The sequence below is a fragment of the Chiloscyllium punctatum genome, chromosome 3 (assembly GCF_047496795.1).
Source record: "Chiloscyllium punctatum isolate Juve2018m chromosome 3, sChiPun1.3, whole genome shotgun sequence".
In the NCBI taxonomy this organism is placed as follows: Eukaryota; Metazoa; Chordata; class Chondrichthyes; order Orectolobiformes; family Hemiscylliidae; genus Chiloscyllium; species Chiloscyllium punctatum.
Genome location: NC_092741.1, coordinates 94911375 through 94930946, shown reverse-complemented (window position 1 = coordinate 94930946; position 19572 = coordinate 94911375). Strand labels below are relative to the sequence as shown.

The 19572-nt window shown below is 41.3% G+C and overlaps 1 protein-coding gene across 9 annotated transcripts in view; it reads left to right on the top strand.

The window, feature by feature from the left end:
• The window catches only part of LOC140463037 (protein eva-1 homolog A-like), a 387899-nt gene that overhangs the window by 327924 nt on the left and 40403 nt on the right, over positions 1–19572 (top strand). The window contains exon 1 of one of the 9 annotated variants that reach the window (XM_072556713.1): positions 231–810. The exons of 7 other annotated variants lie outside the window; for them this stretch is intronic. The gene's annotated coding sequence lies outside the window, so the exon portion shown is untranslated. Of the gene's footprint in view, positions 1–230; positions 952–19572 lie in introns of those variants that run through there. One more of the 9 variants, XM_072556702.1, reaches the window with a different exon arrangement.

Genomic DNA, 19572 nt, shown 5'->3' with positions numbered 1-19572 from the left:
TACCAGCAGTTTTTATAATGATGAAGTTTAAAATAAACTCTATATCAGAGAGCTAAGATTGTACTTGAGCATCAGGAATTTTCATTGTCGTTTCCTGTTTCTCTCCTTAAACTTTCTCTCTCTCAATTTCAATTTGGCTGGCTCTGTGGGTGTACCTCAGTCTCTTCTTGTTCTTTCAATATCGCATTCCACCTCTAGCTTGCTGCAGAAAGTGGAGCTATGAGAGAACAGGAGGGAAAGGTTAAAAAAAACTCACTATAGGATCTGGCTGACCAAACTAGGCACTCAGTCAGTATAGATATTCCTTTGTACAATGAAAAACTGCTGGTTCATGCTATAATCCTGTCAGCACCCGCAGATGTCTGAAAGTGGAGGAAATGTGACCACCTTTCTACTCTGACTGAACTGCTTTCCTGTAAATACTTTAACTTGGGGCTTGTGTGTGTGCTGATTAAGTCATTCTGAAAGTGGGCTACTCCTCATCGCTGTAAAGGGCGCCTGCTTTTTAAACACAGATGCTCTTGTGCTTAAATAGGAAAGCAGATGTTATTCACTTCCTCTGTGCTTGCAACAAGACGTCGCTTTGTCTGCTGCTCTGTCACTACAGTCAATAAGCAGTAATGGAAGAAAACTGGATTTACCACTGAATTTGGAATTTGGAATCCAGACTGTCTGTACACTAAAACAATCTCTGTGTAGCTCTCTAGCTCATGTAAGAAACTGTGAAGAATATCCGTCCATCTGCTTGACACATATGACTTCGACATCTCAACAGTTGTTTTAATTCCTCTGATTCTTTGGCGGCTGCTGGTAAGGACTGAGGTGCTTTGAAGAATGATGTTCACTCTACTACAGTGTCCGATACTTTGCTGTATTTGCCTTACATTTTCTGTGTCTGACTTCACTTAAGACTCTTTGACTTCTTCAAGGCAGAATGCAGAGTCGTGTCTGGTATGTGGCATAGTGATTTATTAAATTTCTTGCTCTATTTTGCTGGAAGCTATTTTGTTGTTTGATTCTTGTGTAAAAATTTGCTTTCTGAGGTCCATCAAAGTTAAATGCTAACTCATGGCTACAGTTTGCAGCTTCGTATATGATTGTGCTAATTGTCAGTCAAAATGATATTGAGTCCATTTAGCCTTTTTTGGCTATCATCAACATCACATTTTGTTTCTATTTTGGTTCTAATTCTGAGTTGAAGTCAGGTAATGATGAATGATTAGTTTCCCTTTCGTTTGAATTTGTGGCAAAGTTAGTTGCTCATTGAAATTAATACACTTGGAGCTGGAGAAGCACAGCAGGTCAGACAGCATCAGAGAGCAGGAAGGAAAATGTTCTGGTTCAGGATCCTTCATCAGGACCTTTATTATCCCTGATGAAGAAGCCAGTCCTGAAATGTTGATATTCCTGCTCCTCTGCTGCTGTCTGACCTATTGTGCTCCTCCAGCTCCATATCTATTGACTCCGGCTTCCAGCATCTGCTGTCCTTGTTGTGCTCATTGAAATTGTTCTGCTTATTCTGCAGCCATACAGGACCTCTGTTAGTGTAGTGCTTCATAGAATCGCTATGGTGTGAACACAGGCCATTCTGCCCATTGAGTCCACACAAACCCTCCGATAGGCATCCTGCCCATGCACAAATGGAGAGAACATGCAAACTCCACGAGGGTAGTCACCTGAGGTTAGAATTGAACATGGGTCTCCGGTGCTGTGAGGGAGCAGTGCTAACCACTGAGCGACCGTGCCGGCCCTGACCATTCATCAAATTATTTTCTAGAATTGTCATTAAGAGACTGCAGTGAGGAAATGACTTCATGAAGATGGTTACTAATTCTCCTATAAAGAAGAAGATGTACAAAATTTGTGGGCGGCACGGTGGCACAGTGGTTGGCACTGCTGCCTCACAGCGCCGGAGACCCGGGTTCAACGCCCGCCTCAGGCGACTGACTGTGTGGAGTTTGCACGTTCTCCCCGTGTCTGCGTGGGTTTCCTCCGGGTGCTCCGGTTTCCTCCCACAGTCCAAAGTTGTGCAGGTCAGGTGAATTGGCCATGCTAAATTGCCCGTAGTGTTAGGTAAGAGGTAGATGTAGATGTAGGGGTATGGGTGGGTTACGCTTCGGCGGGGCGGTGTGGACTTGTTGGGCCGAAGGGCCTGTTTCCACACTGTAAGTAATCTAATCTAATCTAATCTAATCTAAAAATTATGAAAATGCACTGGCTAAAAATTGACAAAGTCTTAATTAGAATTTACCAAAGGCAATTGCCAATCCATGGTCTGTGCTATGATTGCTATTACTCTTACAGTACTAGCAAGACCACACTTACTTTGACTCTGTAAGCAACTCTATCTTTTGAAATGTGTCCTTTGATTGTAGGAGAATGACAGGATTGAAAACATGTTAACATAGTTTATTAGAGAAGCAACAGGGAGAGCCATGGAGTAGTATGATATGCTGTTGCATTTTCAATATCCTCAAAACAATGAATTACCAGCTCTACTCTATGAAAAATAAGTACTTTCAGAGGCCAGGTACTGAAGTAGAGGGTGAAATCTACTAAGCTACTCTTGCAAACATCTGAAAAAAAATCGATTGTTACCCAAAAGCATGTTAGTGGCGTATACCTGAGAAGACCAGACCAAAAGAACAAGACAGTAATTAGCCTTTAAAATAAAAATTAAGTTTGCTGAGACAAGAGATAAACTGTAGGAAGTGTACAAATTAAATAGCACACTAAACAAACTCTTGATCTGAAAGCAATTACTGGAAATGCTCAACAGGCCCAGCAGCATCTGGGGGAAGAGAGAGAGAGACTTGAAATGTTAAACTGTGTTTTTCTCTGTCTCTCCAGATACTACCTGGCCTGCATCTTCTGCTTTGATATAAGATTTTTAGCATTTTAAACCAGTTTTATGGATTTGGATTTGAAAATACTAATGTGTTTTTGTTTCTTTCTTTCTTGAAAAGCTGATTACAATTCTGTGGGTGATGGCAGCCTCACTCAGGTGCCCAATCTGTTATTGTTTTGAGTGTGCAACACGGCAATGCGTTCGACATGAGGCCTTTAGTGACATGAGCTTAAGATGTCTATCTACAATGTATATGCCTCATGGTGATGGAAAACTAGAAGGGACATGATTGCATTTCAATCCAAACATCTTTAATTACAAAACAAAATCATATAGATTTTGAGTTATCCTAGATACTAAATATATATGTGTTCTCATTCCTTATCAGTTTGTTATTCCCATTAGTCTACACACATAAATTGCAAACACGCTCCTTAAAAAGTGCTGGTCTCTTAATTGTATGTGTGTGCTTGTTGTTGCAGCTTCCAGAGAGTGTTATTCCTGTGCCATTTCTTGTTGCTGTCTTAGCCTTTGTTGTTCTGTTTCGATAGTTGGGTTGCTGTGGACTTCTGGGTCAGCTGGTTGATATGTGATCTGTTTAGGTGGTGCATTCACCTCTTCATGATCAGCCTCCTGCAACGGAGGAATATCTCCTCTAGTTGGGCCTGTGGTTATGATTGTATAGCTGGGCATTCACTTGTACTGCATATGATCAAGGTGACAACTGCTCCATGCAGGTCCTTTTTGCAACTAGGCTTTTCTTGAGAATATTGAAGGTTTGTACCCTGACTGGCTCTCTAATGCTCAACTCTAGCAATGGCTCAGCAATCTTGTCAAAATAAAATCTGGTTTTCTGTCATTTCAACTTGATATTGTTGCTTACACATGCTGTTACATCTGGCTTAAGTAGCCTTTTTGTTTTTGGAAGAGTAATTTGTGTATATTGTGACTTTCTGTGCCTGATTCAGTAGATGTGTTTCTCTACTCAATGATTAGCATGTACACATCTTTGTGGGATTTGGTCAATTTCATTATGATCCCCTTCTTGATTTTCACTGCTGCCTCAGCCTTTTCATTTGACTGGGGATCTTGTGGAGATACTGTGTGATATTGAATTTCCCAACTATTTTATGAAGTGCCTGAAGCCTTCACGTGTGACCTGAGGATGATCGTCACTTATTTGAGTGTCAGGAATGCCATAATGGCTGAAATATGCTGTTAGCCATTTGACAATCTCTGAAGTCAGTTAGCCCACCTCCTAGTAATTAGAATAGTAATCTACTGTGACAAGATAATCAGTTCGTATGAGTGTGAAGAGATCTATTCTGAGCTTCATCCACAGTTTGTCTGGGATCTTATGTGTCATCAACTTTTTGACTTGCTTATCTTGGTATTCATTATAATCATGGCACTAGCTGGTATGGTTTTGTTTTGCTAATATTTAGCTAATTGAGTACTTCTCTTGCCTTCTTGAGACTTAATGGAACTCTCTGGTGCTTGCATGGGTCTGGTTTTGCATCTCTTCACTCATTCTCTTGGGGGGAATGACTTAATTTCCTTTGTGCAATATGTCATCTTGGGATATCAGTTCATCACTCTTTGATAATATACCCCAAATGACAACAGCTATATCCTTAACAACTTTGGACCATTTGTTTATCACTACGTCTTGTAACACTTGAAAATTTGCATCTTGTTGAGTAATTTTCTTGATTGAACTAAGGTTCTTGCATGTTATATGAAATGTGTCTGCTGGTTGATGACTTCCAGAACATAATGAACTGCTGTTTCATATTAAATCTGGAAGATTTCACACTGTTGTAGCATCCCCAATTTTCTTCCTTGGGAATGCTGCTCTCGGCACAATGTTTGTGATATACTCTGTTTCCCATACTTGTATGTCACATCCAGATGGTAACCAGAGTAACTTTCTTTGAAGATGCTTTGGAGCAGATAGTAACTGTTCGAAGTAATTGCATTAAAGTGGCTTGTGGTTGGATTTAACTGTCACTCTGTGTCTTCCAAGTAGGTATTGATGCGAATGTTCACAAGCATTGACATTGATCCGAGTACAGTGTTGGCCCATTACCCTGGATGTAAATACAACCAGTCCACCTTGCTGCAATCAGTTGCTCTAACCCCTGTCTCACTGCCATTACACTGGAGGATGACTTCATTATTTATATCATACTGTTTCAACATTGGTGTTACTGTCACTATTTGCTAAATTTTAATGAATACTGCTTCTTGTTTTAAACCTCAGTACCACTGCTCGTCCTTGGCAGTGAGATGTGAAATAGTGCACACTCTGAAGACAAAACGGGCAAGAATTTTGCCAAATAGTTAACAAACCGGGCAAATCATTGCACTGTTTTTACATCTGATCACTGCATTGCTAATACAGCTGTCACCTTTCAGACTTCAGGCAAGAACCTTTTACAGGCAGTACATGAGCTATATGTGACTTTGGGCAACATTAATTGCATATTTTTCTTATTCAACTTCAGATTCATCTGGCAAGCTCTGTTAAGCAGTTGTACTAGATTGTGGTTGTGGTCAGCAATGTCTGCTTCCAATGTGTCTCCACATCATTAAAATATCAAGTCATCCATTGTATATCCCATTCTAGGAAGGTCACTAACTGTCTCATTGTCTGTATTGATATATTTCTGGAACAAGAGACATGTTAATTAGTCTGCATAAACATCTTTTCCTCCTGAAGGGAGAATGTAGCTAGAAAACTATACTTTTATCCAACTTCACTTGCCAGTAACCATGCTTCACATCCAGGGTAATGATGACTATTGCCTTTGCAAGTTACGGGAAAATTCCTTTGATGTCTTGCATTGGCTAGTAAGATCTCTTCAGGTCTTTATTTAGATCCTTTGAATCAATACATTTTCTTAGCTTTTCAGGTTGTTTCACTGCTACCACACTAATCCCTTCTGTTGGAAGTTGTCCCTTTCTTATTTACTCCCTTTTTTTTCACAGCTCTTCACTCTTGGCAGCAGGTGGAGTATTCCTCAGCAGATGCGGGATTAGTCTTATACACTCATCATTGAGTGGTAGTCTCCTGGAAGACAAGCTAAACTTGTAAACATGTCTTTGTATTCTTCTAAGATCTGTTATACAGACTGTGGATTAGTGTACAGCAATATGTTGCAAATTTCTTTTGGCATGTTGAGGATTACCAGTTCATGCTTTTGTCTTTCCCTTGGCTGGGATGAGTGGTAATTGCTTCCCATTTGTGATCTGAAACTCCGGATCCTTGTTCATATTGCTGCAATGAGTTTGCAGACTAACCTGTCCTTGTGCATTAGCATGATGGAATCGTACAGCCTTTACTTTGAGGACTTCATTTTTAGATTGCCTCACACAGGTTTGTGAAGGTCATGATGATGCATGATGCACGAGTGTCTATCAGACAATTTATATTAACTTGATGCCTTTCTTCTGCAGGAGCTAAAAGTAGGCGAAAACTTGCAGCCATTTTCTTTTCACGTGTATTTTAACTGTGGTTTTGTTTATTTTAGTGGTGGCTCACAGCTCTGTGTCTGTTTGTGTCACTTGTCAGCATCTGTGCTTTCTTACAGTATTGCAGTACAATAGTCACTTCAATTCCACTACAGATGCTACATGACTGATAGACTATGGAGGACACTTGTACATGATTGCATTTCAATTCAAACCTGATGCGTGTGCGCATCATTCAGTGCCCACATGTATAACTTTTCTAATTGATCATAATAAGTTGTAGTTGATTTTGTTAGTTTCACTCTGCTTATCAACTAACTCATGAGTAAAATGGGTCATGGGTTTTGTCTTTTCTGATTTCCATGAATCTGTTATACATCATGAGGTTGATTTTCACATTTTTGCTTGAATATAAATTGGGCAGTTTTTATAATGCTGCTTTGGACATTGATTCCTGATGAAGGGCTTATGCCCGAAACATCAACAATCCTGTTCCTCAGATGCTGCCTGACCTACTGTGCTTTTCCAACGCCACACTTTTCGACTGATTCTCCAGCATCCACAGTCCTCACTTTCTCCCAGTTTTTATAATGGACAATTTGAAGAAAATTTACATTCTAAGCTATCAGGGATGATGTGTTGATTTATTTAAGGAAATGTTTGCTGTTAATACTAAGGAAATTTGTTGTACATTGTGCTCCCACATGCTTAATTTTGTTTGTTACATTGGAGCAAATATTTGAGAAGATTCCATTGTTGACAGCAAAAGGGAATGGCTTTCAAACAGGTTATTATTGCATACTTCCTCTCCTAACAGATGAGAAAATAAACAGCTTTGAAATAAAAACATGTCTGTTATGTGAAGCTGCACAACGTCTGTCAAACTTGAATTTTTAAATTAAACCTGAAACCTGGGATATGTTTAATGAATAATATTATTTCACATGCTATTGTGCTGGTATATTTCACTGATGAAAAGCGAATGTGAACACCCATGGTAAATACATGCAGATATCAAAAATTCACTGAGCAAATGAGGGTTTCATTCATTACTATTAATACAGGGTTTTGAAGAATAGGTTGTTTTATTTGAATCAGCTTCTGCAACTGGTGATAATTGGACAGTTATGTTTAGATATGTCCTAAAGCAATCCGTGCTGCTCAGTTAATTGTTGAATGACAAAAATTTGATTTTCTTCATGCAATTTTAGAGGGATAGCATTCAGGTCCTAGTGAAATTTACTGTGAAGAAACAAGTGAGTTTCCCAACAGCAGATTGTAACATTGCCATGTGGAATGGTAGATAAATTTTAACATTTGTTCTAAGGTAAGCTGCATTGCACAATCATATTTTACTCTGTTGTTTGGCTCTTTTCTTAAAAAAGGACAACATGTATAATTGCACAAAATGTCTCTCTGTAATTGCCCCCAGAAAGGAAGAGTTTTGTGCCTGCAGTTGTTTAAAAGGAAGTTTAAATGTGTCACAGTTTGGATAAATCTTCAAGTTACTGGGAGTCATCAGTATCTCAGTATTGCCAGGGGCAGTAGGTGAAAGTTTCAAACACTAGCTGAAAATTACAGGATTTCTTTAGTCGCTGAGAGCTTGTATTTTTAAAATTGAACTTACTTTTGTTGTAGCGCTTATTCACCACTTACCATTACAATTAGAAAACAATCTACAGAGTGGCACAAATTGACCAACCTCCATTGCGACACAGGGAACATCATGGTCAATTAATCTGCATTCACTAATTCTAATTTAGGCAGCATGACTTCTTTATATTGCCTACCATTTCTCAGAATTTCAAAGATCCGCTAGTATTATCCTGCTTCTGATTGACTGGATGCCTGAGAAAGGGTTCAATATCGTGAGTAACTCATACCACGTAAAGTGCTTAAAAAGATTATAAAAAGTAAGTACTGTAGATCTCAAAATTGAACAACAAATAAATTGCAAATCCTCAGCAGGTCAGGCATCATCTGTGGAAAGAATAATAAAGCAAATGTTTTGGGTCAGGTATGACTGTTTTTCAGAATTGAAGAGAGATGGAAAAAGCTTTTTATGCCATGAAAAGGTGGAATGGGTGGAAGTACATAAGTGAACAGTTGGGATAGAGTAGAATGCATGGGAGATGACAGAAATATCATGGAATAAAGGTATAAGAAGTGGTAATGACTAGTAAAAGAAAATTCATTCAAAGTCAGTGCGAGCTGTAGAATAATAAATGGTTACATCCAAAGCTAAAGAAAAACAAGACTCAGACGGCACATGACACCAGCAACAAAATGGGGAACAGAGTTTGTAACCTGAAATGGAATTCAATATTGAGTCCAGAAGGTTGTAAAGTGCCTGAAAAGATGAGGTATCAAAACTGTCCTGCAACTCTTAACAGGGGAGTACATTGTGATTGGCAGCCAATGGAAATTATACAGGATGTGATTTCGACATGTAAGACATTGGAAACAGTAGAGAGGGGGCTTCTCTGATGCTGAATTGGAGGTCTTGGCAGAAAAGGTGGTAAAGAAGTGCAATATCCTATATTCCTAGGATCCAGGCGATACATGTTCAGAAAATAATGGAACCAATTAGAATGACATCAGTGCTGGAAGTTAAGCCTGAGGCCGAGATGCAGTACTACAAGACTGTTCATCTCACATCAGTGATGAAAGTCATTTAACGTGTCCTCAGCTGCTATCTTCTACAAACTGCACAACTCAAGTCAGCCACTGCTCTATCCACCACATTCCTATCATTTTCTGCCAATAATCTCCACTAATTGAAACTCATACTTGGCATCATATACTACATCACAGCCTTATGTACGTAGCAGTTCAGCAAGCCTCACGCCTACATCTTACATTTGACACTTACTGGCAGCTCTTCAGTGATAGCCATATCACCCAAACAAATTCAAAGTAACACTCACTGTCTCTCATACTTCTCTATTGCAGACTAGCTGTACATATCAGAAATAATAGGATGTTAACTGTTAGATGACAGATACATCTGGATATTTGGATCACGATGAAGGAGACAATACTATCATTACAGGGATGAAAATGTGTTGCTGGAAAAGCGCAGCAGGTCAGGCAGCATCCAAGGAGCAGGAGAATCGATGTTTCGGGCATGAGCCTTTCTTCAGGAAGGGCTGAAGAAGGGCTCATGCCCAAAACGTCAATTCTCCTGTTCCTTTGATGCTGCCTGACCTGCTGCGCTTTTCCAGCAACACATTTTCAGCTCTGATCTCCAGCATCTGCAGTCCTCACTTTCTTCTATCATTACAGGGATGTCTATTGTTGATATATGAAGTTAAAAATCACACAACATCAGATTATGATCCAACAGGTTTATTCGGAAGCACTAGCTTTTGGAGTGCTGCTCCTTCTTTAGGTGGTTGTGAAGTATAAGATTGTGTGACACAGAATTTAAAGCAAAAGTTTAGTGTGATACAACTGAAATTATATATTGAAAAAGACCTGGATTGTGGTGGTAGGTTTATAGACTACCATGATACCTAGGGGCTGGAGTAGTGTGGTTGTCATCTCCAAGGTGTCTTTAATGTGTAGCAGGGTCTCGAGGTGTGTTGTGTCTTGTTTAGTCTGTTGTGCAGGAATCGGCAGGCTGTGCTTATTGAGTACTATTCTTCCTGCATACGTCATATAGGTGTTTTTCCTCGACTTCTCACAGTTCCTGGGTGCTGCAGTGTGTTGTGACTCATTTAAATAATGTCCTGATGCAGCTCCATTTGTGGGTGTTGGGATGATTGCTCCTGTAGTTGAGTATGTGGTCAATGTGTGTGGCTTTCCTGTAAATGCTGGTCTGCAGCTTTCCAATGGCTTTTCGTTCTCCTGTGACATCTAGGAAGGGGAGTCTATTGTTGTTTTCTTCCTGTTGGTGAAATTTATATCAGTAAGGATGTTGTTTATGTTTTTGTGGGCTTCTTCTAATTTGTTGTGTTTCGTGATGACAAAGGTGTCATCCACATAGTGGACCCAAAGCTTGGGCTGGATTCTGGGAAGGGCTGTATGTTCTAACTTCTGCATAACTCTTTCTGCTAAGAGTCATAATATTGGTGACCCTATAGGCATCCCATTAATTTGTTTGTAGATCTTGTCGTTGAAGGTGAAGTCTGTTAAGAGACACTGGTCTACTTGTTTGAGGATGCTGTCCTTGCTGATGGAGTTGGTGCTGTCAGGTGTTTGTGTCCCTGGTTTGTCTAGCAATGAAACCAGTGTTTCTTTGGCTATCGTGATATTTACTGATGTGAATGGCCGTCATGTCGAAGGAAACCATGACCTCGTTGTCATCTACCTTGCTGTCTTTGATGATGTTAAGGAATCCCTGGATGGAGTGGCTTGAGTCTTCAACTCAGTGTTTCGGTTTGTGTTGCAGTTGATTTGCTAGTCTGTATGATGGTGTGCCGGGAAGTGAGACTATCGGTCTGGAGGGGGGATTGGGGGGGGGAGAGCTGTTCCTTGTTTATGTACCTTTGGTAAATCATAGAAATGGGGTGTGTTGGGTCCTTCAGGTTTCATTCTTTGGAAGTTTGTCTTATTAATTTCACCTGTCTTGTGTAGTTTCCTCAGGACTGCTATAATACGGTTTTCTATCGATGGAGTTTGGTCCATCGCCACCTATTGGTAGGTGTTGGTATCTGTGAGTATTGTGTTCTGTTTAGGATGATGGTCATGTGCTCTTCGTCTGCCAGTAGGATTAAGATATTTCTGATTTTTCTGAGTCATTCGAAGGCTTTCCATTGTGTTGAGGGTGTTTCTTCTTTCCTTCTGCTTAGTGTTGGAGCAAATGTCTGATGGCCTGCTGGGTTTCTTCCTAAGTTCGTTGTCTTTCAGAAATTCCTAAGGGCCTGGCACTCAAACCGGAACTCCATCAACAAACATATCGATTTGGACCACATTTACCAACCTCTCAGAAACAGAACCGGAAGTGATATCACCCACCACAAAAGACCAAGACACATAAATAGCAAGTGGGACAGAACATGAGTGCTCATCAGAGGTTCACTGATGATGTTACCTGGCATGGTGATGAAACATCTGAGAACAAATCTACCAGCTCAGTGAGCAAACTTACAACTTGATCCACAGCCTGAGCTACAACTCTTCTCTGAAATTGCAAACATACTGATACTGTATATAATTTAAAGGAAGATTTAGAGCTTGAAGTCTGATGTGGTTTGACATATCAGTGACTTACGGGGCAGGGGCACTGGTACCAGTTTACTGGACGATGAGTTGAACACTAGATCTGCCACAGGGAACTCAGATAAGGACTTTGGTGCTGTCTACAGGAAAGGCTGATGGGTATGTGTATTGAATTGCTTGTCATAGTCATAGAGATGTACAGCATGGAAACAGAGCCTTCAGTCCAACCTGTCCATGCCGACCAGATATCCCAACCCAATCTAGTCCCACCTGCCAGCACTTAGCCCATATCCTTCCAAACCCTTCCTATTCATACACCCATCCAAATGCCTCTTAAATGTTGCAATTGTACCAGCCTCCACTACATCTTCTGGCAGCTCATTCCATACACATACCACCTTCTGCGTGAAAAAGTTGCCCCATACATCTCTTTTATATCTTTCCCCTCTCACCCTAAACCTATGCCCTCTAGTTCTGGACTCTCCGACCCCAGGGAAAGGACTTTGTTTATTTATCCTATCCACGCCCCTCATAATTTTGTAAACCTCTATAAGGTCACCCCTCAGCCTCCGACGCTCCAGGGAAAACACCCTCAGCCTGTTTCCCTGTAGCTCAAATCCTCCAACCCTGGCAACATCCTTATAAATCTTTTCTGAACCCTTTCAAGTTTCACAACATCTTTCCTATAGGAAGGAGACCAGAATTGCATGCAATATTCCAAGTGTCCTGTACAGCCTCAACATGACCGCCCAACTCCTATACTCAATACTCTGACCAATAACGGAAATCATACCAAACGCTGCCTTCACAATCCTACCTACCTGTGGCTCCACTTTCAAGGAGCTATGAACCTGCACTCCAAGGTCTCTTTGTTCAGCAACACTCCCTAGGATCTTACCATTACGTGTATAAGTCCTGCTAAGATTTGCTTCCCAAAATGCAGCACCTTGCATTTTTCTGAATTAAACTCCATCTGCCACTTCTCAGCCCATTGGCCCATCTGATCCAAATCCTGTTGTATACTGAGGTAACCCTCTTTGCTGTCCACTACACCTCCAATTTTGGTGTCATCTGCAAACTTACTAACTGTAATTCTTATGCTCGCATCCAAATCATTTATGTAAATTTATGTAGAGGACCCAGTACCGATCCTAGTGGCACTCCACTGGTCACAGGCCACTAGTCTGAAAAACAACCTCCACCACCACCCTCCGTCTTCTACCATTGAGCCAGTTCTGTATCCAAATGGCTAGTTCTCCCTGTATTCCATGAGATCTAACCTTGCTAATCAGTCTCCCAGGGGAACCTTGTCGAACGCCTTACTGAAGTCCATATAGATCACATCCACTGCTCTGCCCTCATCAATCTTCTTTGTTACTTCTTCAAAAAACTCAATCAAGTTTGTGAGACATGATTTCCCATGCACAAAGCCATGTTGACTATCCCTAATCAGTCCTTGCCTTTCCAAATGCATGTACATCCTGTCCCTCAGGATTCCCTCCAACAATGTGCACCACCGAGGTCAGGCTCACTAGTCTATAGTTCTCTGGCTTGGCTTTACCGACCTTCTTAAATAGTGGCACCACACTTGCCAACCTCCAGTCTTCTGGCACCTCACCTGTGACTATCGATGATACAAATATCTCAGCAAGAGGCTCCGCAATCACCTCTCGAGCTTCCCACAGAGTTCTCGGGTACACCTGATCAGGTCCATGGGATTTATCCACCTTTTAACCATTTCAAGACATCCAGCACTTCCTCCTCTGTAATCTGGACATTTTGCAAGATGTCACCATCAATTTCCCTACAGTCCATATCTTCCATATTCTTTTCCACAGTAAATACTGATGCAAAATATTCATTCAGGATCTCCCCACTATCTGTGGCTCCACACAAAGGCCGCCTTGCTGATCTTTGAGGGGCCCTATTCTCACCCTAGTTACCCTTTTGTCCTTAATATATTTGTAAAAACCCTTTGGATTCTCCTTAATTCTATTTGTCAAAGCTATCTCATGTCCCCGTTTTGTCCTCCTGATTTCCCTCTTAATTATACTCCTACTTCCTTTATACTCTTCTAAGGATTCACTCGATCTATCCTGTCTATACCTGACGTATGCTTCCTTGTTTTTCTTAACTAAACCCTCATTTCTTTAATCATCCAGCATTCCCTATACCTACCAGCCTTCCCTTTAACTCTGACAGGAATATACTTTCTCTGGATTCTTGTTATCTCATTTCTGAAGGCTTCCCCATTTTCAGCCATCCCTTTACCTGCGAACATCTGCCTCCAATCAGCTTTCGAAAGTTCTTGCCTAATACCCTCAAAATTGGCCTTTCTCCAATTTAGAACTTCAACTTTTACATCTGGTCTATCCTTTTCCATCACTATTTAAAATCTAATAGAACTATGGTCGCTGGCCCCAAAGTGCTCCCCCAGTGACACCTCAGTCACCTGCCCTGCCTTATTTCCCAAGAGTAGGCACCTTCTCTAGTGGGTACATCCACATACTGAATCAGAAAATTGTCTTGTACACACTTAAGAAATTCCTCTCCATCTAAACCTTTAACACTATGGCAGTCCCAGTCGATATTTGGAAAGTTAAAATCCCCTACCATAATTACCCTATTATTCTTACAGATAGCTGAGATCTCCCTACAAGTTTGTTTCTCAATTTTCTTCTGACTATTGGGTGGTGTATAATACAATCCCAATTAGGTGATCATCCCTTTCTTATTTCTCTGTTCCACCCAAATAACTTCCCTGGATGTATTTCCGGGAATATCCTCCCTCAGCACTGCTGTAATGCTATCCCTTATCAAAAATGCCACTCCCCCTCCTCTCTTGCCCCCCTTTCTATCCTTCCTGTAGCATTTGTATCCTGGAACATTAAGCTGCCATTCCTGATGCAAGTAGTTAGAAAAGGGAACTGAATACAAAAGTAGGAATGTTATGCCTCTGTTATACAAGTCATTGATAACACACCATCTGGAGTGCTGTATACAGTATTGGTTTCCTTTCTTAAGAATGGATGTCAATGCATTAGAAGTGTTCAGAAAAGGCTTACGAATTGTCTTATGAAGAAAAGTTAACCTTGTATCTGTAGTAATTCAGAAGTGTAAAAGGTGGTCTGGTTGAAATGTACAAGATATTAAGGGGTCTTGACAGGGTAGACATGACGAGAATGTTTCCTCTTGTGTGAGAATCTAGAACTAGGAGTTGCTGTTTTAAAATAAGTGGTCACACACAAAAGACCGGGGTGAGACAAAAGCTTCTCTGAGATAGGAGGTAGAAGCAGAGTTCCTGAATATTTTTAATACTGAGGCGGAGAGATCCTTGATGAGCAAAAGGGTGAAAACTATCAGGGACGGAAGGGGGAATGTTGATCTGTGATTGCAATTAGATTGACCATGATCTTATTACTGTCAATGGTGGAGCTGGCTCAATCTCTTTCCCTAGCTTGGATCATAAACTTCCCAAAGCATAAAGATATCTCAGAAAGTCTGTGGCCCATGTCTAGGAGCACAGAAGAATTCAGCTTCATCTGGGGCGTGGCACAGATCTCAGAAAGAATAGGTTCTACCAGCACATGTAGATTCTGACATTCAATGCAATATATGAGTGACATTTCAATTCTATTGCAAAAGAGCAAGCTTCTATCAGGAGTCTGAGTGGAAGCTCAGATAATCCCTGCCTTACAAGCGGAGTCTCCTGCCATCATGACTATTGATTACAGTATGCAAACGGGATTGCAGTCCAAAAATCTGTCCACCAACAGGTTATGTAAGGGCTGTTGCTCCATTAGCATGAACCTCCTATCTTGCCTTGCAAAGATAGCATTTGTGCTCCCATTACTGCCATTTCACCTGTGGGCCTGGTCTTGTCTGTCTGCCAATCAACCCAGATTAGCTGCAGCCAATGTTGTGATAGCGCACTGTAAAAATGTTTTTTTTGTGCTTGGAACTGCTCAGTATTATCCTTTTAAGGTTATCTGCAGCCCCCTTCACTGAAAGTCAATAGTCATTTATCAGCCATGTAGCAGCCACAACATTGGAGCATTTAGATAGATATACTGAAAATAGGCATTTAGGGAATACACAAGAGTGATTTAGCTTTCTATGCAATATGAAGAGTTCATTTATAACTTTGTCTTTGAATGTTTATTTTGTGGTGTCATTTAACATAGTGATCAAGGCCTGATCAGCAATAGAGGAAAGCTAGTTGTAGGAATGTTGAATGGGGAACTGGTATTGCTCTTCACATTCTGCCCTACCAAAAGGCAGTGTGGGTTGCCTTCTCTCCTTTATATTCTTCATGCAACATTCTTATGTGGCAACATAGTCTACATTCTATGTTTGCTGCTGAAGCACACATGGGTTGTGCAACAGAGTAATCAGCTACGTGTTCAGTAACTAATCCATGTCACCAAGAAGCCAATGTTTGACTTCTCAATTTGACTCAAATGCAGGTGGCATTGAGTGCCAAGGAAAGATGATATCATGACTCCTAGCAAAATCAAAGACAATAATTTGCCTGTAGTGACACATTAATAAACAGTTTTAAGTTGGAAAAAGAGCAGTTTTTCTGTGTGAGACAACAATTAGCAAAAGACCGTTCCCTCCGTGACTACTTGGTCAGGCCCACGCTCCCCCACAACCCACCCTCCCATCCTGGCACCTTCCCTGCCACCGCAGGAACTGCAAAACCTGCGCCCACACCTCCTCCCTCACCTCCATCCAAGGCCCTAAAGGAGCATTCCACATCCATCAATATTTTACCTGCACATTCACTAATATCATTTATTGCATCCATTGCTCCCCATGCGGTCTCCTCTACATTGGGGAGACTGGACGCCTCCTAGCAGAGCGCTTTAGGGAACATCTCCCGGACACCCGCACCAATCAACCACACCACCCCGTGGCCCAACATTCCAATCCCCCTCCCACTCTGCTGAGGACATGGAGGTCCTGGCCTCCTTCACCGCCGCTCCCTCACCACCAGACGCCTGGAGGAAGAACGCCTCATCTTCCGCCTCGGAACACTTCAACCCCAGGGCATCAATGTGGACTTCAACAGTTTCCTCATTTCCCCTTCCCCCACCTCACCCTAGTTCCAAACTTCCAGCTCAGCATTGTCCCCATGACTTGTCCTACCTGTCTATCTTCTTTTCCACCTATCCACTCCACCCTCCTCCCTCACCTATCACCTTCATCCCCTCCCCCACTCACCTATTGTACTCCATGCTACTTTCTCCCCACCCCCACCTTCCTCTAGCTTATCTTTCCACGCTTCAGGCTCTCTGCCTTTATTCCTGATGAAGGTCTTTTGCCCAAAATGTCAATTTTGTTGCTCCTCGGATGCTGCCTGAACTGCTGTGCTCTTCCAGCACCACTAATCCAAAAACAATTAGCGAAAGTACACTGTAAACAACTAGAAAGAAATTCAGTGTCAGAGCAATGGGAGACATTTAGGGAGGAGAGAATTCAGTGCAAATACGTTCTCAGAAAGGATAGAGTAGAATAAGTTTAGTGGAGTTAGAAAGTAAAGGAGTGAAGTTAAGGCAGAAATCAAGGAAGTATTGGAATAAGAGTAGGCCATTAATCTCTGTTCTACCATTCAATAAAATCATGATTTTGATCTGTGATCTAACTCCACATATCTGCACTTGATCCACACCTCTCAATACCTGTATTTAGCAAGAGTCTACTGATCTCGGAATTAAACCTAGTGTTTGGTCTAACATCATTTGAGGAACAGATTCCCAACCTTCTACTATTCTTTGCTTATAGAAGCGTTAGCTAATTTCAATCCTGAAAGATATGACTTTATTATTTCGGCTGTGTCGACTTAGATTCTGAACTGGGTAAAAAGTTCTCTGTAACCTATCAATCCCCCGTGTTTCTCTTTTTCTCTTAAAGATTTTGACTGAATTTCTCCCTTAACCTTTTTTGTGTTATTCATTCATGGGATATGGACATTGCTGGCTAAATTAACATTTGCCCGTCCCTAATTGCCCTGAGAAAGGGGGTTCAGCTGTCTCCTTGAACTGCAAGAGTCCATGGGATTAGATACTTCTAGAACGCTGTTGGGGAAGGACGTTCTGGGATTTTAACTCAATGATAGTGAAGGAACTGTGATGTAGTTCTAAGAATGGTCTGTAGCTTGAAGGGTACATGGATGTGATGATGCGCCCATGCACCTGCTGCCACTGTACTTTGAAGTGGTAGAAGTTGCAATGTTAAAGGTTTGGAAGGTAGTGACAAAGAACCTTTGGTAAATTGCTGCATTTTTTAGATGGTGCAGTCTGCTGTTTTTGTTTTTTGGTGATGCAGGGAGTGAATGTATCAGGCAATATTACTGTGGCATGCGTAATCTCTCCTTGTAATGTAACCCTTGGAGTCTGTGTATCATTCTAGGAAATCTACACTGCACTTCCCCTAAGGTCAGTATATTCTTGCTAATGCGTGGTAGCTAGAACCATCCTGCTCTTAAGTACTCCAGGTGTGGTCTTAGAAGGGCTTAGTGATTTTTATGCACTTGTATTCTCTCTGTATACAAAACCAGAGAGAGGATAAGAGTACAATATGGCCAATCTAAATCAAAAGAAGTCTAAAGATGTTTTATAAATACATAAAGAACAAAATTATGTTAGGCAAATACGAGGCCTTTTAGTACTCCTAAAGGTATTGATGTGTGAAGGTATATGACATAGACGTGCCTGATTTCAGAGGGGAGTTAGTGAGAGAGAAAACTTGGGGGTCAGAAACAACGAAAAAGTGACATCACAGGAAAAAGCCATAAGTTCACAGGTTGGTAAGAAACTGCTAATCTGAATAATTGATTAAAGGTAATTTGGAGAAATATTTTACAGTTTAAAAATTAAAGACCAGTAGGGCATTTAAAAATACAAATTAATATCTAATTAAACAACGTAGACATAGAGGGCCAGACTATACGTTGTATTTGCATGATGTGGGAACTGGTGGGACCCCTTTGTGGTTCATAGTCACCACATTTTTAGCAAGTGTTAGTTGCTTGAGGAGCTCTAGCTCAAAGTTGATGAACTGGAGTCTAAAGTATGAACACTGAGACACATCAAGGGATGGGATGTTTTCAAGAGTTACATGGATGCTGTGGTTAAGGAGGCAGTAGGGCATGGAAAAACTATAAGACGTTTATTAGAGTCATAGAGATGTACAGCATGGAAACAGACCCTTCGGTCCAATCCATCCATGCCGATATCCCACCCAATTTTTTGAGAAAGTGACCAAGCATGTAGATGAGGGCAGGGCAGTTGACGTGATATACTTGGACTTCAGTAAAGCCTTTGATAAAGTTCCACATGGTAGGCTGATGGAGAAAATGCAGAGGCATGGAATTGAGGGTGATTTAGCAGTTTGGATTAGAAACTGGCTTTCTGAAAGAAGGCAACGAGTAGTGGTTGATGGAAAATATTCACAGCCTGGAGTCTGGTTACTAGTGGTGTGCCACAAGGATCTGTTTTGGGACCACTGCTGTTTGTCATTTTTATAAATGACTTAGACGCAGGCATAGCTGGATGGATTAGTAAATTTGCAGACGACATTAAAGTCGGTGGAGTAGCGGACATTTTGGAAGAATGTTACAGGTTGCAGGGGGACTTGGATAAACTGCAGAATTGGGCTGAGAGGTGGCAAATGGAGTTTAATGCAGCTAAATGTGAGGTGATGCACTTTGGAAAGAATAACAGGATGGCAGAGTACTTGATCAATGGAAAGATTCTTGGTAGTGTGGATGTGCAGAGGGATCTTGGAGTTCATGTACATAGATCCCTGAAAGTTGCTACCCAGGTGGATAGTGCTTTTAAGAAGGCATACAGTGTGTTAGGTTTCATTGGTAGAGGAATTGAGTTCTGGAACCGCAATATCATGCTGCAACTATATGAAATGCTGGTGCAGCCACATTTGGAATTTTGTGTACAGTTCTGGTCGCTCCATTACAGAAAGGATGTGGAAGCATTGGAAAAGGAGCAGAGGAGACTTACCAGGATGCTGCCTGGTCTGGAGGGAAGTTCTGATGAGGAAAGGCTGAGAGATTTGGGTCTGTTCCC